The sequence below is a fragment of the Mus caroli genome, unplaced genomic scaffold (genome assembly GCF_978045245.1).
Source record: "Mus caroli unplaced genomic scaffold, Mus_caroli_1 scaffold_19, whole genome shotgun sequence".
In the NCBI taxonomy this organism is placed as follows: Eukaryota; Metazoa; Chordata; class Mammalia; order Rodentia; family Muridae; genus Mus; species Mus caroli.
In genome coordinates, this window is record NW_028227274.1 from 41,071,801 (window position 1) to 41,099,065 (window position 27,265).

Below are 27,265 nucleotides of genomic sequence, written 5' to 3' on the forward strand. Positions count from 1 at the left end.
GAGGTGTCCTTGATCAGTTAAACTTGATTCTGATGAGAGGAGTCATATGCAGAAGTTTAGCAAATGCTGCAAGTTGGGACACATTTTTTTTTCCAACATGGCAGTTGTAAAATATCAGACTCTGGTATATTTGACCCTTGAGGGCTGATTTTCCTCAAGGTTAGCAGAGACCTGCTTCTCCAGAGGATCAGAGAGTACTCTTGAATTACAGGCAGAGTTACTTAGAACTATTCAGTGAAGTCACACCTCACAGCAGAGATTTGCAACAGTTTTGGAAGCCAGAAAACTTGACCTTGAAACTCCTAACTCTCCAAAGTGAAGGGGGAAAAAAGGCAGTTGCTTTTCTGTCAAGAATTATATCACGTCTTTGTTTTGCTTGGCTCTTTAATTTTTGTATTGGTTAACTAAAATATGGAACAATTTACACATACCTACTCAAGAGTTACACTTAAAGCAGCAGGATGGCTTATAGATCCCAGAGGTCAAATTCAGGGAGACAGATGCCCCCACATTATGTAATCACTGTGAGATGGCTGGCAGAATTGCCCTGCTGCTTAAGATATTGTTGAGGTCTGACTCTTTCTTGTCTGTGTATTTCACTCCTGTGCAGAGTGTCAGTCACCTAACTGTGCATGTGTTGTAACTGCCCTGTGCTCATGCATACAAGATCTTTGAAGAACTTCTTCGAGTGCCTCACTGATGATGCTAGGTAGAATCATGACGTAGGTGGCTTTACAAAGCATATTTTCAACTCTTGGGGAAACCGAGGCCATCTATGGACACCCACATTGCTGTTGGAGGTTGACAGGGATGCTGCCTTTCATACATTCAAAGATTAGGCATGGCAAGTGCATTGCTCAGGTCCTCCATGTTCCTGTGTTCTGTCAACACAATATCTGTCTTCTACTTCGGTCTGCCTGTGAGTGCTATTCACAGGGTGTTTAGTGTGCCTGCTCAATGTGAAACCCTGAGACTCCACATTTCATTCTATGTGCTTTTCTGAACTGGTGGCTGATTTAAAAGCCCCCAGAATGAAAAAAAATATATATATATATATGCTTGTGTTAAGCCATAGTGTATGTGATATAAATGTGCTTGTATGCATTAAAATGTCTTCTGTAAAAATATGCACTCAGACATCCTTTGTCAAGTATGTGTGAGGTCATCCCAGGTCACCTGTTCTTACTTCCATTTAGAAGAATGTCCCTTTAGCATGGATGGTGTTGGAGAGTTGTAGCCACCCATTTTAGTGGACTCACTGAAGGATTGCACCCATCATCCTGGCTTCTGCCTTTCACTGTGACCTCAGGTTTATAAATAATCCTTATATGACCCCTTTGAGTTTTCCCCCGCCTCTCTGGGTCCCGTTTCGTTACCATAGCCTTTGGGGATAGTCCAAGGCCCATCATCTGAGCTAAGAGGACAACAAAGGCTTTGGGCACTTTGGGGTAACTCATAGACTCACAACAGCTCCACAATCTCCCAGCTGGAAGTTCCTTGGCCTGTCCTGGAGTTAGTGGGCTCTGAAGTTCTGCTCACCAATTGTCCTGTAGCCCCTGCCACACTAAGTTTCCTGTATGCTGTTGCCACTAGCTAGCTGTGCAAAGGTCAGGGCTCAGCACCTTAGGTTCTGAAGAGCACCAGCCTTAGGTGTACACTCTCAGTTTGCAGGCTGCACAGGTGATCCCTTTCTCTGCTACCTTCTTCTCAGATGTGTGTTTCCTCTGTGATGGGTTGGTATAAGAAAAGCACATTCTCAAAGGCTCTTTGGAAGCAAAATGCTTTTGTTATTTTTAACACTGTTCCGCTTTCTCATTCCCAAGCTGGGCAAGTGTGACCATCAAATACTCAAGGCTCCATAGGTATGAAAGTTAGCCAATGCATCTGCCATCAATATTTTAAGTAGCTGTTTAAGCTTTCCTGTATTCTCCATCATAAGTGCCATTGGCCCCTTTTAAAGCCACTCAAATCTTTAACAGGCTTACCTAGCTGTTTCTTGGTCATGAGCAGAGAGACATACATTACCAGTACTGAGGGTGGCCAAACAATCACTTTGGCTGATAATATTGAGGGAAACTCTCTCCTTCTGGGTTCCCTGGGCAGATAAAATGAAAACCTAGAGATGTCAAAGACCAGTTTTGCCTTGACGAGGAATGTGCTTTGTTGGGAAGGCTGGACTGAGATGGAAACTGCCTGGGTTCATCACTTACATTCAGCAAGCTCAAGTTTGCCCTATTTCTCCTGAGCTTTTCAGACATCTTATAACCCCACTTCCAGACTCACCTGTGTACCAGCATAAACCTTGCCATTGTCTGCCCTATGCAAATGAGAACTCGATTCAAAAATGTTTCCCAACACAGGGAGAGACATGATGGCAGTTCATAGACAAAATGATCCAAGAGTCCTGACTTGTTTGTAGGTAGTTTTATGTCTCTGTTTTTGTAGTGTTGGGGAGCTGACCTGGGGCCTTCTGCCTGCTAGGTAAATAAATGCTCTACCTACAAGCTGCACCCCAAGGCTAGACAACATATAAAAATCATTACACAAATCTGAACTTCCAAGTTTCTATTATGCACAGAGAACAGTTTTTGTCAGACATTCACTGTACTCTTTGAGATCAGGTTGCTGAAGGAAACGTTTGGTGTGATTTACATGGGGGCTTCCCCTCATCCCCAGACTTTTGGAAATAAGTAGCTGGTGTTTACAGAAAGGCATAAGAGATAGTGGAAGACAAACACACATACAACCACACAAAAGCACAACAACAACAAATCCTTTTTAAAGTTCTGTCTCAGAATCAACTAGACTCATCCCCAATAGATGTTTATTACATTAAAAATAAATGTGATTATTTATTAGGAAAATCTTAAATGATCTCCATGGTTTCAAACTCCGTTGTTGGGTGAGTGGCCCACAGTTGAATCTCAGGCCACAACTGTCTACAATTAACCTCTGCTGTTTTCTGATCTGATGCTTATTTACCTACTATCCAAATAATGGAAGTTTCTTCTTTTCTATTACATGGTGTGTGTGTGTGTGTGTGTGTGTGTGTGTGTGTGTGTGTGTGTTTTATACATGTACATTTACATGTGGCTGTGCATTCATGTGCATGATCCTGGGGACCAGGCAAGGACATCAGATGCTCTGCTTTAACACTTTTTAGCATTGAACCAAAGTCTCTCCCTGAACTTGAAGCCACCAAACCCAGTTATCCTCCTGTCAATTCCCCATCCCCAGTACCAGGGTTCTGGCATACATATTTTAACTGGTAACTGAGATTGGAACTCAGGTCTTCTTTCTTACACAGCAAGCTCTTTTACCCACTGAACCATTTCCTAGTCTCCCAGAGTTTCAGTATATTAGGTGAGATAGTTTTCCACGCACAAAAGACTGGATACTAGTGACGGTAATTTTATAATTATTTTAATAACCAGGTTTACATTAACATTCACGTGATGAGCTTTTTGTTTGTTTGTTCATTTGTTTCTTTAATCTCAGCTAACTCAATACACAGGTTTCTTCAAACGGTTCAAACCAAACAGCTCTTCAATAACCGAGCTGCCTCACAGCTAGCACAGGTCACAGGGAGACTCACTGTCTGTCCATAGCCACCAGACACGGAACTGAACACCCACACACCATGTCTCAAAGGGGAATTACGAGGAATGCATGACTGCATTAGGACTCAAGCTGGCACAGTCTAAGGGAGAAGATCTGGGAGGCTTGTGGCAAGAAGCAACATTGGCAAGCACTCACCTCTTGGAAGGGACTTAGCAGAATGAGCAGAATGGAGTCCAGAGTTAGGATTCAGTCCTTAGGAGATAGACCTCTGCATATCATGATAAAGAAATGACCCAAAGAACCAGTGGACTTTGAAGTTAGAGAAAGGCCATTTTAGAGGATGACTATAATCCTATTAGATTAAAAACAAAACAAAACCCAAAAAACTTAGAAGTAACAAATTTCTCCACTGGGGAAGCTGATTTAATTGATCCGGAGAGACCTTTTCAACCACTCAAGCCTGTGGCCCTTTCAGAAAGAATGTCAATAGATTGCCATTGGGGGCTCAGCAATAACTTGGCGTTTGGAGATTGCAGAGTATTCTTAGAGGGGACTTGGTGGAAAGCCCTGAAGACAGAGCTACTTGAGAGAAGATGGTACCAAAATGCTCTCCCACCCTGGCATGCTACTGTCTGCCTGTGTAGCAGAACCAATTTGCATTTCAATTTGTAACTCCAGTAACATGTATCTTAGAAAAATTCTCATGTTAAGAAAACAGTTGGGGAGCTGCCAAGGGATTCTCAGGATTTACTATGCTCGGGCACTACTCATAGTAAATGAAGAAAGGGACACATTCTGAGACGGTGCCTGCCCACCCTGAGGACTTCAAGAAGCTGTTCCTTGCACAGGAAACCAGTGCTTGAGTGGAACATAAGGTTATGGCACAGTGGCACACTTTGAAAATGCCAAGTGCAGTGCAAATGACCCAAAGGAGTTCATTTTTCATGATCAGAGAAACCCTGGAAGGGCTCAGGCATGGGGAACCACACAGTTGCAGAGGCGCAGAATTACAGTTCATTTACATGTCTCGTCCCCCATCTGGTGGCCACAGGTGGTACCACAACCTGTGCTGCTGCCTAGCCAGGCTTTTGAGGTATTTAGTACACAAGCTTCAGATCTGGCAAACTCCCTTTGCATATAAAAGTTCTTCTGTGTTCCTGGATTGATCCCCAAATTTGAATTGTAACTCAAAACTTCATTCCCTTCTTTTTCTGCTAATGTCTCCTTTAAAATGAAAGCACCATGAGAGCTTTAAAGAAGCAAGTTTCCTCTTCAGAGGTGAAAGCCTTTTTCAAGATTAGAACAGAATAACTTTCTCCGGGAAAATCCCTTCCTCTGCAATTTCCAAATTCTTATGTATCCAAACTGTTCATGTTTCTCTAGTTCTCAGTTTTATGACAGCCTATAGCCAGGGCTGGAAGGGGGCAAAGATGAAGTACCATGACAGAGTTTTGACTAGCATTTGAGAGGGCCTGGACTCAATTGTGCAGCTTTACAAAACGAAATAAACAAAAATTCCCCGTCTCAAAACAACAACAACAAAAAACAAAACAAAACAAACAAACAAAAAAAACCCAGCAAAACCAAACAACACCTGCAGGCAGAGATGGAGGTTTCTCTTAAGTATTTCGAAGGTATAAGAGGCCTGCTCTGTTCTTCAGAGTACTTAATGCACAGTGTGATATTTCTCATTGAGTGGGTCCCTAGAGCACAGAAGTCTGAGCCAAGATCACTACCACGTTTCCTATGGGAAGAGTATCTTGGCTTCTACAGCCCCCTGACTTGCTCACAGAATCTGGCTCACAGTTGATTTTGGAAATGATGTGATAGGAACATGGGCTTCCAACTCTGATAGACAAAGAGGGAGGCTACCACTGCTGCCCACTGACCTTACGTGTTGCACACCAAGAAAGCTGCATCATGTCGCTTTATACACATCATCCTAGAGATTTAGTACCAATTAAAGAGTGATAACCCAGCCCCTGGGATCTGCTAGCAGACGAAGAAACACTTGGTTAGCATTGAAAATGTGGGTATACAGTGCAGTCCTGCTACTCAGAGCTGGGTTCCCTATATCTCTGGTGTACCCTCCCACAGAAGCAGAGTAAAAACTGTTGGGAGTAAAGTTTAGGAACAATGGAGTAAATCTGCTCTCCTCAAGAAATAACATTGGGAATGTACTCAGGTCTGGGATGAGGAGAGTAGCCATTCACCATGAGCAAAGGAAGCCTTTGGCTCTAGCTCTGCCATGGTCCTTACTCAGTTTACAGACACTAGAGAGGAGGGTGGGGAGCATCTCCCCCGGGCTGAAAGGAAGGCTGTCTAAGCTTACCTGTCCTCCCTAAATAGAGCTGGGACTGCATTCTCCATGGCAGCCTTGGAAGCGCCCCAAGGAAACTAAAGAGGAAGAGACCTGTCCATTTGTTCATCTGTGGTCTTCACAGATGGGAATACAAGACTAGGAAGCCATAGGAGAAAGAGGCCTGAGCAAGCAACTGGCATTATTCAACAGGTGGAAAAATTGGCTGAATTCTGTCATTCAATACATGGTAAGGAAACAAGATCTACTAGGAAAGGACAGGACAAAGACCAGAACCCAAAGACCTCCTGCCTTCTCTGCAGATCCCAGGGGACTGTGTTGGAGCACCCACTGCCATATGTGACCATCCTCCATGGAAATTAACACACATCATAATACAACACACAATGCCTTCTGCTCACCCCTCCCACGCACCTCCCTATTACACATCCCATCCCATCCACTTTGTGCCCTCCATCTTGCCCTCGGCTCCCACCACCCAATCATCCAAAGGCCCTTCGTGCCTTCATTCATTTTTCTCGACATCCCAGCTTTGTCTGTGCCCTTGTCATAAGATGCAGCGCTACATATGCTCTCAACACTATAATATGCAGAATCTACCTTAGTGGCCTGTCTGATCACATGCATGTAAGTGGGGGTGGGGAAGGGGGTAGGGGTAGGGTTCAATGAAATCCAGAGGATGCAAAAACAGAAACCAAAGCAATTCATAAAGCTAGGCAAGCGAGCATAACATTGGGAAACATATGGCTTGAGGCTTAGTGATTCTTTAGATCTCAACTGTATGGATTCACGTTCCTTCTTAAATATCGGTGTACCATTTTGGCTTCATTTTTTTTTTTCCTTCTTGCTTCTTGCCTCCCTCTTTGGGAGGGCTTAACTCAGGGATGTGATGTTAGAACGGCCTCCAGGGGGCGCCACAATGCGTTTGCTAGCTGAGCAGACACCCTCATCCACTTGGGTGCCTGCAGGTGGAGACAACTTCCCAAAGAGAAAGAAGAAGAAAGAGAAGTATAGGGGAGAGAGAACATGAGTCATCTCAAGAGTGAACAATAGTAAGTGCTTTCCTGGTGCACAGGAAACTTAACACCAAACCATGCATAACCATGACTCACCCCCACCCGAGTCCTGGAAAAACACTTTCTTGATAGGAAAAGCCATATTCCTCCCTTGAGTCAGTCTGGTGCTAAATTTATCAATACTATTAGTGAGAACACAGAGATGTTTATACAGACTGTTGTATGTTTTAAAGTCTAACTACTGTGGTTTGGGAGAAAAAAATTCATTGTTCCATGACAGAGAGATTCTGTAGAGGTCGCCTGCCCAAGGCCAGTAAGTTAGAGGGGCCATGGTCCCCTGTTTACACAGGTAGAAGAGCTATGGAGTACTTGGTTCCATTGATAAAGGAGCTGTGAATGCAAAAAAACCACAGACAAAGGTGAACACACCCCTATTTGCTTGGGAATGGGAATCATCTCAAATGCTTGGCAAAGTTACCTGGAAACATTGAGCTTCTCTCCCTCCATTTCTCTCTAGGTCTCCCACAGCCTTTACTCCATGGTCTCTGCTCATTCTACTACCCCCTCCCCCCCACCCCACATGCTTTCACTATATGCTATAGTCTCACCTTCAAATGTCTTTCCTATCTTGTTACCTTGCCTCCCTCACATGTATATTTTCCACTGTAGGAAAGATCACCTGTAATTATCCACACTCACACACTTTAAGACAAGTATGGAGCAATTAAGCAATCATTTTCTATATTAAAGAACCTTTGGAAATAGGTGAGGTCTGTAAACATGGCAAACACGGGGAAAACATCCAGTCGGCAGAGGCTGGCTCTGTATCATTCATACTGTGAAGGGGAAACTCGGCTCCAGGAACATGAAAACTGTCTCAGCTTTATGTGCACTGAAACCTGAGCACATACACACCGTACTTCTTACACGCTGGTGTAGAAGAACATTATCCATTCATAAAGGAAGTCAGTCCCATTGGCCTGCCCCCAGTTAGGTTTGATCTCTAAGTAGAATTTGCTATCATTTGAACCTGAACTCTAACTTGCAGATGCCTTGTTTAATTTCTTTACCAGGGCCACTTGCTGATTAGGAAAACTTTATGTCCTCAGTTCTCATCATCTCCTTGAAGGGGACACAAGCACTGGCTTATTAAAGGCATTTACCTTGATTTTGCAAGGTTAGGTTGTAGCCTAGGGTTGCGGGTTTCCCTCCTCTCTCCCTCTTCCCTCCCTTCCCCAGCTCATTCCACTCACCTGACAGGCTAAATCCTGACTGATGGAGGTTCCTCATTGGCGGGTTTGGCCAAGTGGGAGAGCCCTGACTAGAGCCACCTGGGGTGCCCCCCTTGGGGTGGTGGTCAAGTCAAACACTGGTCCATCATACATGCCTCTTGGGACTGCATGCAGGTCTGCCATCTGCAGCCAGAGAAACAGGTCACCATTGATTCTTCCATTCAAAGGACCCAACAGAGTAGAATGTGTAATCTGGGAGGTGTAATCCTGTTGATGAAAAGTGTGTGTGGGAGGAATCCAGGAGGAAACAGAAGACATGGATGTGACAGAAGACACAGTGCCACAAGAAACTGAGGGTAGAGGCCATCCAGGAAGGCCTCTGTAGACATGAGATTCCATCTAGAGCAGTGGTTCTCAACCTTCCTAATGCTGTGACCCTTTCATACAGTTCCTCATGCTGTGGTGAACTCCAAATATAAAAGTATTTTTTTGCTATCTTGTAACTGTAATTTTGCTCCTGTTATAGATCATAATGTAAATGTCTGTGTTTCCTAATGGTCTTATGTGACACCTGTGAAAGGGTCATTTAAGACTCCTACACACACACACACACACACACACACACACACACACACACACATACACACAAAGCATTTGAGACCCACAGGTTGAGAACAACTGGTCTTGAGCATCAAATGACCATGTTGGCCTCAGGAGAGGCAAATGGCTGAGTGGATGCTAATCGTTGATATGGATGTCAACAGAGGCAGCAGAGGGATCAGCAAGCACAGCTAGCTCAAAGTAGGGACATGGCGGAACTATTAGGATAGTTGGAGTGTAACCAGTAGGAAGGACAGGGGTCTAAGATGAGGTCACAACACTGCCACAATAAGATCCCACAGGAGATCCACCCAAGGCTTTTCAGAGCTTCATTCAAGTTAGGGCTTCAAAGCCCGAAACTGAGTTTCTGTGGCCAGAGCCATTGACCTTTAGCTGTGAACTTGCCTAGGGACTGGGTATTGAGTGTTTGTGTGTTTGTGTGTGTGTGTGTGTGTGTGTGTGTGTGTGTGTGTGAGAGAGAGAGAGAGAGAGAGAGAGACAGAGAGAGAGAGAGACAGAGAGAGACAGAGAGAGACAGAGAGAGACAGAGAGACAGAGACAGAGAGACAGAGAGATAGCAATATCAATCAACTTTGTGTTTTGGTTTGGAATTATGCCAAGGGCTGGGGTTTAAAGCCTTGTAAATATGCTGTGCCCACATGGCACTTATGTCCTGTGTGACAAGCATGATGAGACCACCCAGGCAGTAGCAGTCCCACAAGCAACCCTTGGCATATCAAGGGCCACAAGTGAGGCAGTGAGAGTGTGCATCCCTATGGACCAGAAAGGGATGGATGAGCCAGGGTGATACTTCTGAGCAGCACTACCCCTGCCTTCTGTGCAGCCACCAAGCACAGTGCCCTTGTCTTCATGGGATGAGGGCTGTGACAGGAATCAGTACTCCTCATCTAGCAACACTATAGCCATGGCATTGCTTTGGTTCCAGAATCTAAACCACAATAAATCAATGCCTACACTGGGGAAGTGTGGCTTTTCTTTTCTTTTCTAGAAAGCCAAAAACTGAAATAGGGAGTAGACCACTGTCTTAGTTAGGGTTTTACTGCTGTGAACAGACACCATGACCAAGGCAAGTCTTATAAAAAACAACATTTAATTGGGGCTGGCTTACAGGTTCAGAGGTTCAGTCCATTATCATCAAGGTGGATGCATGGCAGTATCCAGGCAGGCATGGTGCAGGAGGAGCTGAGAGTTCTATGTCTTCACTCAAAGGCTGCTAGTGGAAGACTGACTTGCAGGCAACTAGGGTAGGGTCTTATACCCACACCCAGAGTGACACACCCATTCCAACCAGGCCACACCTAATCCAACAAGGCCACACCTTCAGATGGTGCCACTCCCTGGTCCAAGGATATACAAACCATCACAACCACTATCCCAGTCTCAGGGTCTGGGATAACTTAGTTGTGGAGAGTTTCAAGAACATCTGGAAGATGGAGAGGGGAGAAGAGGAACTCAGTGAAATACCTCGTCCCCAGTCCCCATCTTTAAATCACCCCCAACTACTTCAGTTGAGTGTGTGTGTGTGTGTGTGTGTGTGTGTGTGTGTGTATGTGTGAAAGAGAGAGTGAGAGAGAGAGAGAGAGAGAGAAAGAGAGAGACACAGACAGAGAGAGACAGAAAGACAGAGAGATAGAGAGACAGAGAGTGAGGGAGGGGGGAGGGAGGAGGGAGAGAGACAGACTGGAAGGAAGGAAGGAAGGAAGGAAGGAAGGAAGGAAGGAAGGAAGGAGGAAGGAAGCAAGGAAGAAAGAAAGGAAGAAAGAAAGAAAGAAAGAAAGAAAGAAAGGAGGAAAGGAAGGAGGAAAGGAAGGAAGAAATGAGAGATATTTTATATGAACCACAGTACTTAAAAGCTGTTGGCATTTTCCCCAATGGAGCAACTTTGGGTGGGCTAGAAGAGAGATGACTGGGTGTCAATGTGTCTACCTGGTCCTCAGAACCCCAGGGGCTGCATGAGACTCCCTTTTTAACCCCCATAACTCATTGGTACACACCTTCCTCCTTGCTTTAATGCGCTTATAGACATAGTCAGAGAATGGGCTGCAGGGAATGAAGCGGCCAGCCCCCTGAGGCACATGCAGATTGCCATCTTCCAGCATGATCTTGCCCTGGAGATAAGCACCAGAGGTGCCCCACGCAGCTCCATCCCTTCAAAGATGTTGTATTCAGTAACCTAGGTTCAGGGATGGGGAAAAAGCCATGCCATGGGTGTAGGAAGAGAAGAAAGAAGAATGGGGTTATCATCTATGTTTCAGACCCTCCTTTGGTGCTACCAGGAACTGAGTCACAAAGTAAAGCCAATCCAAGCTCAGGACACACCTGCCTAACTTGATAAAACAAAACAAAACAAAACAAACAAACAAACAAAAAAGCAGGAGACTGACATATCCTGGAGAGGGATGGCTCGAGCAAAGCAAAATGCCTTGCTTTTTTTAAGATTCTCTAATTGGAATTCTACTTCCACTGCTGGTCATATTATCACAAACTCAGCCACTACACCCCCAGCAACATTGCACAGTGTGCCTGTACTTAGTGGCTTAGTGGTGAATTCAGTGAAACATGACCTTCAGGCCCTGCTGGTACACAATTCCATAACACCCTTTGATTTAGAAGGAATGGCCATTACTACCTAGATTAGGGTTTCTCACTTCCTTCTTCTCTTGTTCAGCAGGAAGACAACATTGCACGTTAAGGGATACTGGTTGGTGCTAGGTTTGAGTACCACTGCCAGTACTCAATCCTATACTTTCTCTGCACTTCTAGAAGTTAGGCAAAACTACAAAAAGAAGATAACAGTACCCCCCCAAACAGTGTCAACTGGTCATGACACTGGTCAGTGTCCAGCTGGGCAGTATGAACTTCACAGGGAAAATGTGGAAATGTGTGGCTTAAGACTTTTCCTAAAGAATGCACTTTTTCTAGCTATCTTCGTGTTTACTTAAGCATTTACTTGTACTAATTCCAAAAAGGATTAAAGAGAGTTTACAGTAAAAACCATGTGAGTGTGAGCACCTCCTTCCAGTATATGTGTATTTTTGTAGGCTGAAAGAATACATATACAAAACCTTGCTTAGATGGTGATAGTGGACATCCCTGTATTATAGAATTATGAGGGTTTTTTTTTAAATGTATGTACTTGTCTGAGGTTCCTTTATTGAGAATGTATCATGTTATCAATTAAAAGATTCAAGGTATTATTGCTAAATGATAAGGATAGCCTTCCAGTCCACTCCAGCACTGGGGTGCCTTGCCTGCAGTGTCTCCGGACACCAGAAAGGACCCACATGTGGTGAGGGGAACACAAAGTCTGCTCCAATCCAATCATGAGGGACCTGAGACTGCATTAACCCGGCCTGATCAGGGGCACAAGTTCCTTCTAGTCCACTCCAGCACTGGGGTGCCTTGCCCACAGAGTCTCAGGACACCCACAAGGACCCACACAGGATCCCCCACAGGATCCTAAGACCTCTGGTGAGTGGAAAACAACTTCTGCCAGGAGGCAGGTTTGAACACCAGATATCTGGGCACCTTCCCTGCAAGAGGAGAGCTTGCCTGCAGAGAATACTCTGACCACTGAAACTAAGGAGAGAGCTAGTCTACCAGGTCTGATGATAGAGGTTAACATAGTCACCTGAGGAACAAGCTCTAACCAGATTCAACTATAACAACTAGCTTCAGAGATTACCAGATGTCAAAAGGCAAATGTAATAATCCTACAAACAGAAATCAAGACCACTCACCATCATCAGAACGCAGCACTCCCACCCCACCTCGTCCTGGGCACCCAACACACATAAAATTCAGACCCCGATTTAAAAGCATATCTCATGCTGATGGTATAGGACATCAAGAAGGACTTAATAACTCTCTTAAAGGAATACAGGAGAACACAGATAAACAGCAGAAGACCTTAAATAGGAAACACAAAAATCCCTTAAAGAACGCAGGAAAACACGACCAAACAGGTGATGAAATTGAATAAAATCATCCAAGACATAAAAAGGGAAGTAGACACAATAAAGAAAACCCAAAGTGAGGCAACGCTGGAGAAAGAAACCCTAGGAAAGAAATCTGGAACCATAGATGTGAGCATCAGCAACAGAAAACAAGAGATGGAAGAGAGAATCTCAGGTGCAGAAGATTCCATAGAGAACATCAGCACAACAATCAAAGAAAATAAAAAACGCAAAAAGATCCTAACTCAAAACATCCAGGAAATCCAGGACACAATGAGAAGACCAAACCTAGGGATAATATGAGTTGATGAGAATGAACATTTTCAACTTAAAGGGCCTGCAAATATCTTCAAAAAAATTACAGAAGAAAACTTCCCAAAGCTAAAGAATGGCATGCCCATGAACACACAAGAAGCCTACAGAACTCCAAATAGACTGGACTAGAAAAGAAATTCCTCATGACACATAATAATCAGAACAACAAATGCATGAAATAAAGATAGAATATTAAAAGCAGTAAGGGAGAAAGGTCAAGTAACATTTAAAGGCAGGCCTATCAGAATTACACCAGACTTTTCACCAGAGACTATGAAAGCCAGAAGAGCCTAGACAGATGTTTTACAGACACTATGAAAATACAAATGCCAGCCCAGGTTACTATACCTGGCCAAACTCTCAATTACCATAGGTGGAGAAACCAAAGTATTACACGACAAAACCAAATTCACACATTATCTTTCCAAGAATCCAGCCCTTCAAAGAATAATACAGAAAAAAAAACAATACAAGGATGGAAATCACGCCCTAGAAAAAGCAAGAACATAATCTCTCAACAAACCAAAAAGAAGACAGCCACAAGCACAGAATGCCGGATCTAACAACAAAAATAAAAGGAAGCAACAATTAGTTTTCCTTAATATCTCTTAATATCAATAGATTCAATTCCCCAATAAAAAGACATAGACTAACAGACTGGCTACACAAACAGGACCCAACATTCTGCTGCTTACAGGAAACCCATCTCAGGGAAAAAGTCAGACACTACCTCAGAGTGAAAGGCTGGAAAACAATTTTCCAAGCAAATGGTCTGAAGAAACAAGCTAGAGTTGCCATCCTAATATCAAATTAAATCAACTTCCAACCCAAAGTTATCAAAAAAGACAAGAAGGGACCCTTCATACACAGCAAAGGTAAAATCCTCCAAGAAAAACTCTCAATTCTGAATATCTATGCTCCAAATGCAAGGGCAGCCACATTCATTAAAGACACTTTAGTAAAGCTCAAAGCACACATTGTACCTCACACAATAATAGTGGGAGACTTCAACACACCACTTTAATCAATGGACAGATCGTGGAAACAGAAACTAAATCAGGACACAGTGACACTAACAGAAGTTATGAAACAAATGGACTTAACAGATATCTACAGAACATTTTATCCTAAAACAAAGGGATATACCTTCTTCTCAGCACCTCATGACACCTTCTCCAAAACTGACCAATAATTGGTCACAAAACAGGCCTCAACAGATACAAAATTATTGAAATTGTCCCATACATCCTATCAGACCACCATGGCATAAGGCTGATCTTCAATAACAACATAAATAATGGAAAGCCAGCATTGACATGGAAACTGAACAAAATCTCCTCAATGATACCTTGGTCAAGGAAGGAATAAAGAAAGAAATGAAAGACTTTTTAGAGTTTAATGAAAATGAAGCCACAACATACCCAAACCTATGGGACACAATGAAAGCATTTCTAAGAGGGAAACTCATAGCTCTGAGTGCCTCCAAAAAGAAACTAGAGAGAGCACACACTAGCATCTTGACAACACCTCCAAATGCTCTTGAAAAAAAGGAATCAAATTCACCCAAGAGGAGTAGACGGCAGGAAATTATCAAACTCAGGGGTGAAATAAACCAAGTGGAAAAAAGAAGAACTATTCAAAGAATTAACCAAACTAGGAGTTGGTTCTTTGAGAAAATCAACAAGATACATAAACCCTTAGCTAGACTCACTAGAGGGCACAGGAACAGCATCCTAATTAACAAAATTGAAATGAAAAGGGAGACAAAACAACAGATCCTGAAGAAATTCAAAACACCATAAGATCCTTCTACAAAAGGCTATACTCAACAAACTGGAAAACCAGGACGAAAAGGACAAATTTCTAGACAGATACCAGGTACCAAAGTTAAATCAGGATCAAGTTAATGATCTAAACATTCCCATATTCCCCTGAAGAAATAGAAGCAGTCATTAATAGTCTCCGAGCCAAAAAAAAAAAAAAAAAAGCCCAGGACCAGATGGGTTTAGTGCAGAGGTCTATCAGACCTTCAAAGAAGATCTAATTCCAGTTCTGCACAAACTATTCCACAAAATAGAAGTAGAAGGAACTCTACCCAACTCATTCTATGAAACCACAATTACTCTGATACCTAAACCACAGAAAGATCAAACAAAGATAGAGAACTTCAGACCAATTTCCCTTATGAATATAGATGCAAAAATACTCAATAAAATTCTCACTAACAGAATCCAAGAACACATTAAAGCAATCATCCACCCTGACCAAATAGGTTTTATTCCAGCGATGCAGGGATGGTTTAATATATGGAAATCCATCAACATAATCCATTATATAAACAAACTCAAAGACAAAATCCACATGAATATCTTGTTACAAGGGGAAAAACATTCGACAAGATCCAACACCCATTCCTGATAAAAGTCTTGGAAAGATCAGGAATTCAAGGCCCATACCTAAACATGATAAAAGCAATCTATAGCAAACCAGTAGCCAACATCAAATAAATAGTGGGAAGCTTGAAGCAATCTCACTAAAATCAGGGACTAGACAAGGCTGCCTACTTTCTCCCTACCTCTTCAACATTGTACTTGAAGTCCTAGCCAGAGCAAGTCCACAACAAAAGAAGATCAAGGGGATACAAATTGGAAAAGATGAAGTCAAAATATCACTTTTTGCAGATGATATGATAGTATATATAAGTGACCCTAAAAATTCCACCAGAGAACTCCTAAGCCTGATAAACAGCTTCAGTGAAGTAGCTGGATATAAAATTAACTCAAACAAGTCAATGGCCTTTCTCTACACAAAGAATAAACAGGCTCAGAAAGAAATTAGGGAAACAACACCCTTCTCAATAGTCACAAATAATATAAAATATCTTGGCTTGACTCTAACTAAGGAAGTGAAAGATCTGTATGATAAGAACCTCAAGTCTCTGAAGGATGAAATTAAAGAAGATCTCAGAAGATGAAAAGATATCCCATGCTCATGGATTGGCAGGATCAACATTGTAAAAATGGCTATCATGCCAAAAGCAATCTACAGTTTCATTGCAATCCCCATCAAAATTCCAACTCAATTCTTCAATGAATTAGAAAGAGCAATCTGAAAATACATCTGGAATAACAAAGAACCTCAGATAGCAAAAACTCTTCTCAAGGATAAAAGAACCTCTGGTGGAATCACCATGCCTGACCTAAAGCTGTACTACAGAGCAATTGTGATAAAAACTGCAAGGTACTGGTATAACAACAGACAAGTACACCAATGGAATAGAATTGAAGACCCTGAAATGAACACACAGACCTATGGTCACTTGATCTTCGACAAGGGAGCTAAAACCGTCCAGGGGAAGAAAGACAGCATTTTCAACAAATGGTGCTGGCACAACTGGTGATTATCACTTAGAAGAATGCAAATCAATCCATTCCTATCTCCTTGTACTAAAATCAAATCTAAGTGGATCAAGGATATCCACATAAAACCAGAGACATGGAAACTTATAGAGGAGAAAGTGGGGAAAAGCCTTAAAGATATGGGCACAGGGGAAAAATTCCTGAGTAGAACAGCAATGGCTTGTTCTGTAAGATCAAGGATTGACAAATGGGACCTCATGAAACTGCATAGCTTCTGCAAGGCAAAAGACAACGTCAATAAGACAAAAAAGCCACCAACAGATTTGGAAAGGATCTTTACCTATCCTAAATCAGATAGGGGTCTAATATCCAATATATATAAAGAAATCAAGAAGGTGGACTTCAGAAAATCAAATAACCCCATTAAAAATGGGGCTCAGAGCTAAACAAAGACTTCTCACCTGAGGAATACCGAATGGCTGAGAAGCACCTGAAAAACTGCTCAACATCCTTAGACATCAGGGAAATGCAAATCAAAACAACCCTGAGATTCCATCTCACACCAATCAGAATGGCTAAGATCAAAAATTCAGGTGACAGCAGATGCTGGCAAAGATGAGGAGAAAGAGCAACACTTCTCCATTGTTGGTGGGATTACAAGTTTGTACAACAACTCTGGAAATCAGTCTGGCCGTTCCTCAGAAAATTGGACATAGTACTACTGGAGGATCCAACAATACCTCTCCTGGGCCTATATCCAGAAGATGTCCCAACCGGTAAGAAGGACACATGCTCCACTATGTTCATAGCAGCCTTATTTATAATAGCCAGAAGCTGGAAAGAACCCAGATGCCCCTCAACAGAGGAATGGATACAAAAAATATGGTACATTTACACAATGGAGTAATACTCAGCCATTAAAAAGAATGAATTTATGAAATTCCTAGGCAAATGTTTGGACCTGTAGGGCATCATCCTGAGTGAGGTAACACAATCACAAAAGAACTCAAATGATATGTACTCTGATAAGTGGCTATTAGCCCAGAAACTTAGTATAGCAAGATATAAGAGACAATTTGTAAAACACATGAAACTGAAGAACGAAGACCAAAGTGTGGACACTTTGCCCCTTCTTAGAATTGGAAACAATCACCCATGGAAGGAGTTACAGAGACAAAGTTTGGAGCTGAGCCAAAATGATGGACCATCTTGAGACTGCCATATCCAGGGATCCATCCCATAATTAGCCTGCAAACGATGACACCATTGCATACACTAGCAAGCATTTGCTGAAAGGACCCTGATATAGCTGTCTCTTGTGAGACTATGCCGGGGCCTAGCTAACACATAAGTGGATACTCACAGTCAGCTATTGGATGGATCACAGGACACCCAATGGAGGAGCTAGAGAAAGTATCCAAGGACCTAAAGAGATCTGCAACCCTGTAGGTGCAACAACATTATAAACTAACCAGTACCCCAGAGCTCTTGACTCTAGCTGCATATGAATCAAAAGATGGCCTAGACGGCCATCACTGGAAAGAGGCCCATTGGCCACCCAAACTTTTTATGCCCCAGTAGAGGGGAAGGCCAGGGCCAAAAAGTGGGAATGGGTGGGTAGGAGAGTTGGGGGGAGGGTATGGGGGACTTTTCAGGTAGCATTGGAAATGTAATTGAGGAAAATACATAATAAAAATATATACAAAAAAAAAATAAAAAAAAATAGAATGATTTCTACTTTACAAAAAAAAAAATGATAAGGATGTGTTTTCAGAAGTATATGGTGGTGATTTTGTTGTCCTATGGCCATAACAGAATCCTCTTATATAGTAAATCAACTATGATTATCACCAGTGACTTAATCTTAGGGAACTAGTTACAGGCTTCATATTGAAAGAAGCATCGTATGCAGCATGTATGTTTTATATTAATTTTTAATACATTGAGATAGTATCTGTAAGATAAAGAATCCATAAAGACAGAATGCTCACAAAAATAGAAAAAAGCCAACCACATGAGAGAAGAGACAAAAAGATTATAATTTCTCTTTTCTTAAAACAAATAGCCTGAGTATGGAAAGAATTAACTTTCAAACCCTGCCTTTAAATTTCCACAAACAAGGGGCTTACTGGATTGCCCACATAGATGAAGGAGGCATTAGTTATTTTAGAGACACTGTACTGGCACTGCACATAGGGAGCAGACTGAATAGTGAAGTTAATATGATTTTTACTAAAATCTTCAGGAGTGTCTTTATTGATATGGCTATTTCTTTCATCAATCTTTATGATTAAACCAGGGGGAAAAAATTGCTACTTGACCAAGGGACACTGAGAGTCGATCCCTTTTATAGGCTGGGGTGTTCACAAGCCTTCAATGTGGGATGCTCCTGTTATGACATGGTGGCTTCAGGGACAGATGAATTGCTTGCCATTTTAAGTTTCATATCCAAAATTTTGAAAAGAAATTATAAAGCTATTCTAACACAAGGAATGGACTCACTATCCTTTAAATACAGATCATGAGATTGGATGACAGTAAGCTGTGTATGGAAGCTGTCTTAGAGTTTCTAGACCCTAGAAGTCATTCCTAGTAGGTGAATTCCAATGTTACACAAGCCATCTGGCTCTCTGTGTTGTTTTTAACAAAATTTCAAGCATTTGATTTTGCTAAAAAAGAGTCAGGAGCCAAATACTGGGGTAAGAGCCTGCTACCTCAGGAAGTCAGATAAAACATCCAGATGACCCTTTGATGACCTTCATCCACAGCTGATGTCCCAAAACTAAGTTCTCCTCCATGACTTTTCAATAACCCGCAAACCAAATAGCCCTCCTCTCTACTTTCTGTGTCTCTCTGTATTCATCCTCTTACTCTCTGTTTTTTTTTTTTTCTATGTTCATTCCCTTTCTGGTTGCTTGTTCTGCCTTTTGACCAATGGTTGACTTTAACCATGTTTTCAATAAACAGAAAGCTCTTGGATTAAAGTTGTATGCTAGGGCTGAGACACACAAGGAAAAACAGGTTTTCCCAGTCAATAACTCAGTCTTGGTGTACACAGTGTGGTCAAACCTCCTGCAACATCCATGGACATCTCCTGAGGTTGTAGACCTCACCTACACCCCGAACATACTCTTCAAGGATTCCCTGAGGGACAGGTTTTAGTTTGATTAGTGCCTGAGCCTTTTATTTGGTTCATGGATAGTTCTACCTGGGCCACCCTCCCTCATTCCCTTACCACAGCCTTGTCCCAGATGACAGACATATGCTCCTCTACACCATTGGTGCCTTCAGGGATGGCTGTGAAGTTGTCCTTCCCAATGGCTTTCTGAGCAGTGCTAAAGGTCAGTGGGCACTTCCAGAGAGCTGCAGATCCCCGCTGAAAAAAGATAAAGTTGCACATGTTTAGGAGAGATGGCTGAAAAATACTGGGTAACCAAAAATCATGTCTTCATGACTTCATTTGTAATATCTCTATCTCCTACTAAGCTGTGTGATCTTGGCTAACTTTCCTCTCCTCCTTGGGCTGTTACCCATCCGTAAAGTGAGGAAGTAGAATCAGATCATGTCTTCTGTGGCCAATTACAAAGACTCAGATGAAGGCTGGAGAACTGGCTCAGTGGTTATTATCATTCGCTCTTGCTACAGAGGATCCAGGTTTGGTCCTCAGCAGTCATATCATCTGGCTCACAACTGGCCCTCACCCCAGCTCCATGCTATCTTATACCTTCTTCTGGCCTCTGATGTCACCTGCACATGAGGTACACACATAAAGATACTCAGGCAAGCATGCACTCCTATGTGTGCACACATATAAACACACATACAAATAGAAACTAAACATGCAAGGACTCAAATGACCAGTGGCCTGATTTTTTAATCTCCCTATAATCGCTGACTAAGTGTCATCATGACAATGCTTTGAGTCCTGAAAAAGAGCTTTTAAATGCCCTGACCATCAGTCGATGAATCTATAAAATGATGCCTCACTCATAAAATTGTTATGAGGGGCAAGGGAGAGCCCAAGCTTGGCCAAGTTAGGCATCAATTGCTAGAACCATCATTCACACTGGAATTGTGTCATCAGTTGAACTGTGAGGTAGAAGAGACAGTTTTCTGTACTCACAACTGCTGGAGAATTTGATGCTGTAGACACTCATCTTCCACTTAGACTAATACTACTACAGCCCACATCCGAGGTGGCCCCAAGATGATCCCACAGAATACATGGCATTCTGACACCAACCTGGCCAGGAGTTGATGTAGACAGGTGTGGTAGGGTCAGGTATCAGAGGTGGGGATGTCACAAATGCAGCAGCTTTGGCCCAGTTATTACTCCAATATTGAGTTCCATCTATTCCCAGGCTGGCAGTGATGGGCTTGCCAAAGACCACATTTCCTGGAAGAAGTGGATATCAGGTTTGTAAGAGATGTGTAGTGCTCTGTTCCAGCATATCTAATCAGAACTATAACTTTGCTCAAGACTGTGTCTCTGGAGTGAGGCAACTTAGAGGTTCAATTTCTATTCCCAGTTTTATTTTAGGTCTGTTTCTCTATTAAATGTGAACAATGTTTTGAATGACTGGATGAATCAATGTTCACAATAAGAAGTCACTAGTTATAAGCTCTGACTGTAAGCCTCACACTTTGAGGCAATTTTATGTTTGACAGGAAGAAAATAAAACTATTTACTGATTATGTGATTACAGGACACATTAACATGTCAAAGCATTATGACCTAGAACTGAAGACATTGTTTGCACTCCCAAACTTCTGAAAGGACTTAGCATACATGAAAGGTCTGGCCCGTGGTAGATACTCAATAAATACTAATTGTGTGTGTGTGTGTGTGTGTACAAATAATTTGGGAATGTATTTATACATGTGTGTGCATGGGTCTAGAGGCCAGAGGCCAACATTGGATGCCTTCTCTGTCCTCCATTTTACTATTTGGGGCAGTCTCTCACTGAACTGGCAGCTCACTGACTAGACAAGGTAAGCTTGCTAGTAGGGTCCAGGGGTTCTCTTGTCTCCATCCCTTGAGCTATGACTATCAGAGTAGGCCACCATGCCCAGCTTTCGCATGCTTGCATGGCAGATGCTTAACTGATTGAGTCTTCTTTCCTATACTAATTCCTTTCCTGTCTACCCTTTTCCACTGTAGAGACCCAAAGTTCCAAGTGTGTTTCACTTTGCTGGGGACTGCCAGCTCCTCCTGGTCCAAGGATAAGGTATGACCCTACAGGGTAAAACCCATTCTGTAGAATACAGGCCTCTTACATAGTTTTGTTACTGCTGTTTTATATTTTAATGGTGGTTTTCCTTGACTATGCATTTTTCAATTTGACAAACAGTGTCTGGGAACTGGAGACCCAGTAATATTCAATGCATTAAGATGGAACTGGCCCTTGGGTGCTGTATGAGGCTTATGTTAAACTTTAAGAAAGAGATAGTGATTCAGAAGGAAATGATTTTCCTTAAATTTGGTTGGCCCATCATTTCTATACATCAGCATCTTGGGAGAAACATGTGGTGACAAGCCTTACGCACGTTTTGACTTTCATCTTTTTCTACATTCTGTCTCCAGAGTTTGCACAACCACTTTCTATGACATTTTGTAGCCAGCATTATAAAGAGATTTTGCCTTGTTTCAACTTCAATCAATTGTTAACAGTTCACTGGAATAGTAGCTAGAGGAAATTCTAATAATGTGTCTAGTTTCACTAGAAGATATCCATGACTGGTTAGTGGTATCTACTACAGAAAAAAATATGAGACTAGCAATAATTGACATATACATAGCTGTCTTATGGGGTGGTGATAAAAAGATTGACAGAGAAATGAAGAAGTAAGATTCAAGGAAAACACTTGACAATTATGAGAAATGCAACCTTGAGAGGACCAACTGTTCCTTAGGACAACATTTAGAATAGAAGTTGGAGAAGTAACATTCTCAATTATATGGGAATTTGGATACTGATCCACCCAGCTGATTGCATGAATTTCTTCATTCAAAATAGCATGATAATAATGCCCATCACTTTTTAGAATTGTTTGAGAAGTCAGTATTTATAATATTCATGTCAGTGCTTCACTGTATTACACAGTGTGTGTGTGTGTGTGTGTGTGTGTGTAGAAGAGACTGGCCCAGGTCCTTGTTCTTTGACACAAGTGCTTTTATAGAGAGGGAAACCCCCCACACACACACATCCCTGCCAGCCTTAACTTATAACATTTTTTAATACTAATTATGAGAACCAGAGGTCTTAAGCAGCATGGGTGAGAGCTGATGAGATCCTTTGGAAATTGAACCAGAACAAATCCACAAGGAAGCCACATTCCATCTCCCTGTTGGTAGTACTCTCAATTCTCCCTGAGAATAGTTGCCCAAAAGATGTTCATAGCTTCAGTATCTGCAGCCCCTTATTTTGTCCCAGAATTGCACATCCCCTTATCCCTGGAAGAACAGCTGTGTGAGTCCTCCTTACTAGACAATCTCAAGTCAGAAGGCTAATGGGCAGAAGTTTCTGTCATGAATATGAAGTATTTCACACCTGAAAACACTCCATCATCAGGTGATTCTGAGCACAGAGCTCACATGGGATACACCAGCAGAGGGCATGTGAGATTAAGGTACCAGGTGGATAGGGTGAGTGTAGTGGTCTTTCCTGTTCTTCCTTTCTCCCTCCTTTTCCCACTTCCTATCCAGACCTCAGTTCTAGCAAGGAGAATCCGACTGCTTTCCTGGTTCTCCCAATTGCCTGTTAGCCAGGGAGTAGGATCATTAACTGCTGAGACATAAAAGAGCAGGTTGTCCATAAACATACTCCAGAACCTCACCACTAGGAAGACATTTGGACACCTAGAAAGATTCCTCTCCCATTGAAAAAGGGTCCAGAAAGCCGGAGTGCTGAAATACATGGCCAGAAATACCATGGCCAAATACATGAAATACATGGTCTGCCCCTCAGCACCATAGTCACTCTGACATAGATGTTCCTCGGGATCACTTAGCTGATGAATCACTCATCTTAGGTCTCTCTGCTCCCAGATTGTTCAGCACAGGTCAGTAACAAGGTATGATTGCCTAGGGAATCTCCTTTCACAATCAAGCACAGCCCACATCTCTAGTTTCTCTAACACTCTAAGCCCAAGAGCCTATCATTAAGGACAAGGAACAAAATAAATAAATAAAAAACAAATAACAATAAAAATCCTTGAACAAGGAGTTCAAGATATTGCAAGCCCTGGTTAAATTAAAAACAGTGGACAGCACAGCAGAAGGCAGAAAGGCAATGAGGATAGAGCCCTGGATCATGAAGACCACAGTGTAAAAGCCATTCCACTCCTTTCTAAAATAACTTGTTCTGACCTAAATGATCAGGTGGAGTGACCACACCCCTGTGATGGGCTCTCAGGACTGGCCAGATGATGCTGTCTGGCCAGATGATGTCTCTGGACAGCCTTTGGTTCAGAGATGCACACAGTTCCCAGTCAAGATGATCACAAATTCTTAGATGCTTGCTTGAGCCATTTCTAATTGTTCCCTTCAATGGGAATTGAGGACAATAGATGCCCTCTGGTATCATCTATTTCAGTCATGGTTAATACTGAATGAGGAACCACCAGGGAGATAAAAAAAAACTAAGCTAACAGTGGATGAAAATGTTAGAGTGCTAATGTCATTGCCAAAACTCATCAAGCTAACCATACCTTAATTACAACCAATACTTTATTGTTGATGGCTTGTTTAAGCCAGTTTTGACGTGGATCTTTGACTTCATATTTAGCATAATATTGACTGGGGTGTCTATTTATGAATCTCAGATAATGTGAACTGACAGAGAACAGATGGAAAGTGAGTAGAAGTATTAAATCTTGGAGAAATTAATTTGTGCTGTTATTTTTATTTCAGGCAAGTTACTTAACCATCCTGAGCTTCACTTTACAATTTAGCAGATGGAAAAAACCTTGGAACTCCAGTTGTAGACAGAGCTTCCTAGAGAGCATGGCAAGAAACAGAAGAGATGCGGTTTCTACTACATTGGGCAGCCTGGAGAGGAAGGGAGGACCCACATTGTGCAGTGGGAGATTCATCATCCTGGGAGCACAAATCACCTTTCTTCCTGACTTGTGAGATGAGATCAGCCACACTCTTGCTCATGACATTGTTGACATAAAAGGGGCAGTAGGTCTGGCTGGCAAAAGTGATGGCACAGAACACAGCCTCAGCTTCCAGCTACAAAAACAAGTCCCAGCAGTCAGTAAAGCAGAGCCCCTCACCCTTTCCAGATCCTGCCTCTACAACAGGTGGTGATAAGGTACTTTGGTGAGGCTAGGAACAAGCCAGGAAGATCTGAAATTACACAGACTGAATCTGCTTCTGGAATTCATCTACCCTGTTCCATTCCTGGACTTCCCTGTGTCTCTGTCCCTTATCAAAGGAGGAGAATAGCCTAGTGCTGTGTCTAGGGCAGTATCTGTCATTGTACCTTTCTCCTCTCCTATAGTTAGCATAAAGGCTGACCCACCCCCACCCTCAAAAGACTCTACTTCCCAATCTCAGGGCAGAGTCTCTGGGAAAGCACAATCCTGTCAACCCCAGCTGAAGGCCATCAGAAAGGCAAGGATATCAAGACATTTCCTGCAGCTATGGGGTCAGCAAAGGGTTAGTTCTATGTAGGATTCCTTATTATGGTAATTCCCAAGCTTTACAGGAGCACAGCCACTGTTTTTATTACTGATCTCATTTAGCCTACTCCAACTTTAGAGTTCATGCTTTCAAATATGCCAGCTAAGCCAGCAGCACTTAAACCACGAGGAATACGGATTAGCTGATTAAACAAGTGAGATGTGGGAGAGCCCAGGCTCCCTTGGGTGACTGAGAGTGAATCCTCGTTCTCTTACATACAAGCCAGGTAACCTCAGGTAGACCTCACAGCCTTTCAGTGCTGCTGCTTTCCTGCCAAAGAGGGAGAACCAAAGAGTCCTGACATCTGGAGCCATTGTAAGGATGAAATGACCAATCCCTTTGAGACATTAGTGCCTGGAACACTGGCTGTTGGCGTGACTATTGGTCACAGTTTCTGAGCAATGAGAAGTCTACTCTTGCTCAAATTCTGAGCCAGACCAGCTCAGCCTGAAGAAGAGAGAGAGACACTCAATGGCTATTACTCATTGAATCAGCTGACATTCCTTTTCATATGAATATGACTTTCTGGGTTAGCTTGCATAGACCAATACTTGAAAAACAAATATGCCTCAAATGGCTTACAGATGTCTAGTGGCAGCATAATGCAAACCAGTCACACCATGGTGACTGTGGTTCAGTTGACTTGAGGAACTGGTATGCTCCAGAGGGCTTTGGGGTACAGGTAAAGCCCTTTAGGCACCCAGATACTGCACACTGGAGAATATGCTCAGCGCCTGTTGCTATGCTTTCTGAGCAGCATCACTTGAGATATCATCTGGGCTTGGGGGCTTTGAACTGAAAAAGCATAGGCTTTTCTGATACTCACTCCCCCTTCATACCTTTGCTGACCACTTCAACAGCCCCATGACCTTAGCCCTGGCCCCTTTGATCATGCTCCTTCCAGCACCAAAGGGTTTTATGCACTTCAACAACATGACTATCTTTAGAAGGTTACATCACATTTCAAATTTACTCAAAAGAGCTTCTGGAGCTGGAGAGATTTACAGCTAAGTGGCCTTCTTACTAAAAGGGAGAAGGGACTGGGAAAGGTTGAGGTGGTGGGGGTGGAACAAGGTTGAAAACCAATCCAAGGAACAAAAATAGGCTTTGCTGTGAAATCCCCTGGCTGTGTCTAAAGGAATCTGTTTAGCCAGCCTATCCCTCCAGAGACCAGCATTTCCAGTTTCACAAACAGTGTTGACCACTGTTGCCAGCTAACACTACATAAGCGATTTTTCAGTCCTTCAAACATGATCAGCCCATGAGTGACCTCTAACTTTTAGATTCTTTACCCATGCAATGCCAGTACCTTGAGTGGGAGGACCATGAATAATATCTGAGATAACACCTGGAGTTAGCACTGTCAGGAATACATATCTCTTACAAAGACCCTGGAATCATTAGGGAACATTTTTTTTTTCAGGAATGTGGTGTGTAACTGGAATGTTCGTCATTAATTTACAGATAGTATCAACTGGCAGCATCTAGTAAGCTGGCCACATTCTACTTCTCCATCTGTATGCACCTGATACAAGTGTATCATTTGGCTTACAAAAATGTATAGCTCCATTGCAATAGGAAACTTTCCCTATACCTGTGTTACATTTAAATTCTTGAAAGCTGTAGAAGAGATAAGGGAAGAACTAAAAGTTTAGGTTCTCCTTCTTTAGTGGAATTTGCCATACAGGATTAGCTTAATTGACAAAGGGGGCAGGTAGGGGTGGGGGGTTGAAATCATGTAAGGTGGCAGTTCAGAACAAAGCTGCTTTCAGATAGGTGGGCAATTAATTCCAAGCTCTGAGCCCTGTGCCAGCAGCAGTTGCTGACATAAGAGACAAGAATCAATAGGCATATTGAGACTGAAAAGTCCTCCTTCCCACATTGTCAGTGTTTTAAAAGACTCATTGCAATATGAAAAAAAGTGCATAGAATTTCTCTAGAATTCGGCGTGATTAGCAAAGACTGAGACACACAGAACACCTACTGCAGCCTGAGTGTAAAGCAACCGAAAGTCAGAGATGGACATCTTTGTTCTACCTTCTAGCCAGAAGAGGTCTCTGTGAGAAGTCTCCCAACAATGATAGATTGAATCATAGATTCTATCACATTCTTCCAGCCTCACTTGTGCCTAAACTATGTGTGGATATGGCTCAGGCAGGGCCAAACAGAAATATTCCAACTGTAAAGTGAGTGACA

The 27,265-nt window shown here is 42.5% G+C and overlaps 1 pseudogene; it reads right to left on the reverse strand.

Annotated features, from left to right (window-relative positions):
* Window positions 1-6,554: 6,554 nt before the first annotated feature.
* The window catches only part of LOC147000274 (dihydropyrimidinase-related protein 3-like), a 33,687-nt pseudogene continuing 12,976 nt past the window's right edge, over window positions 6,555-27,265 (reverse strand).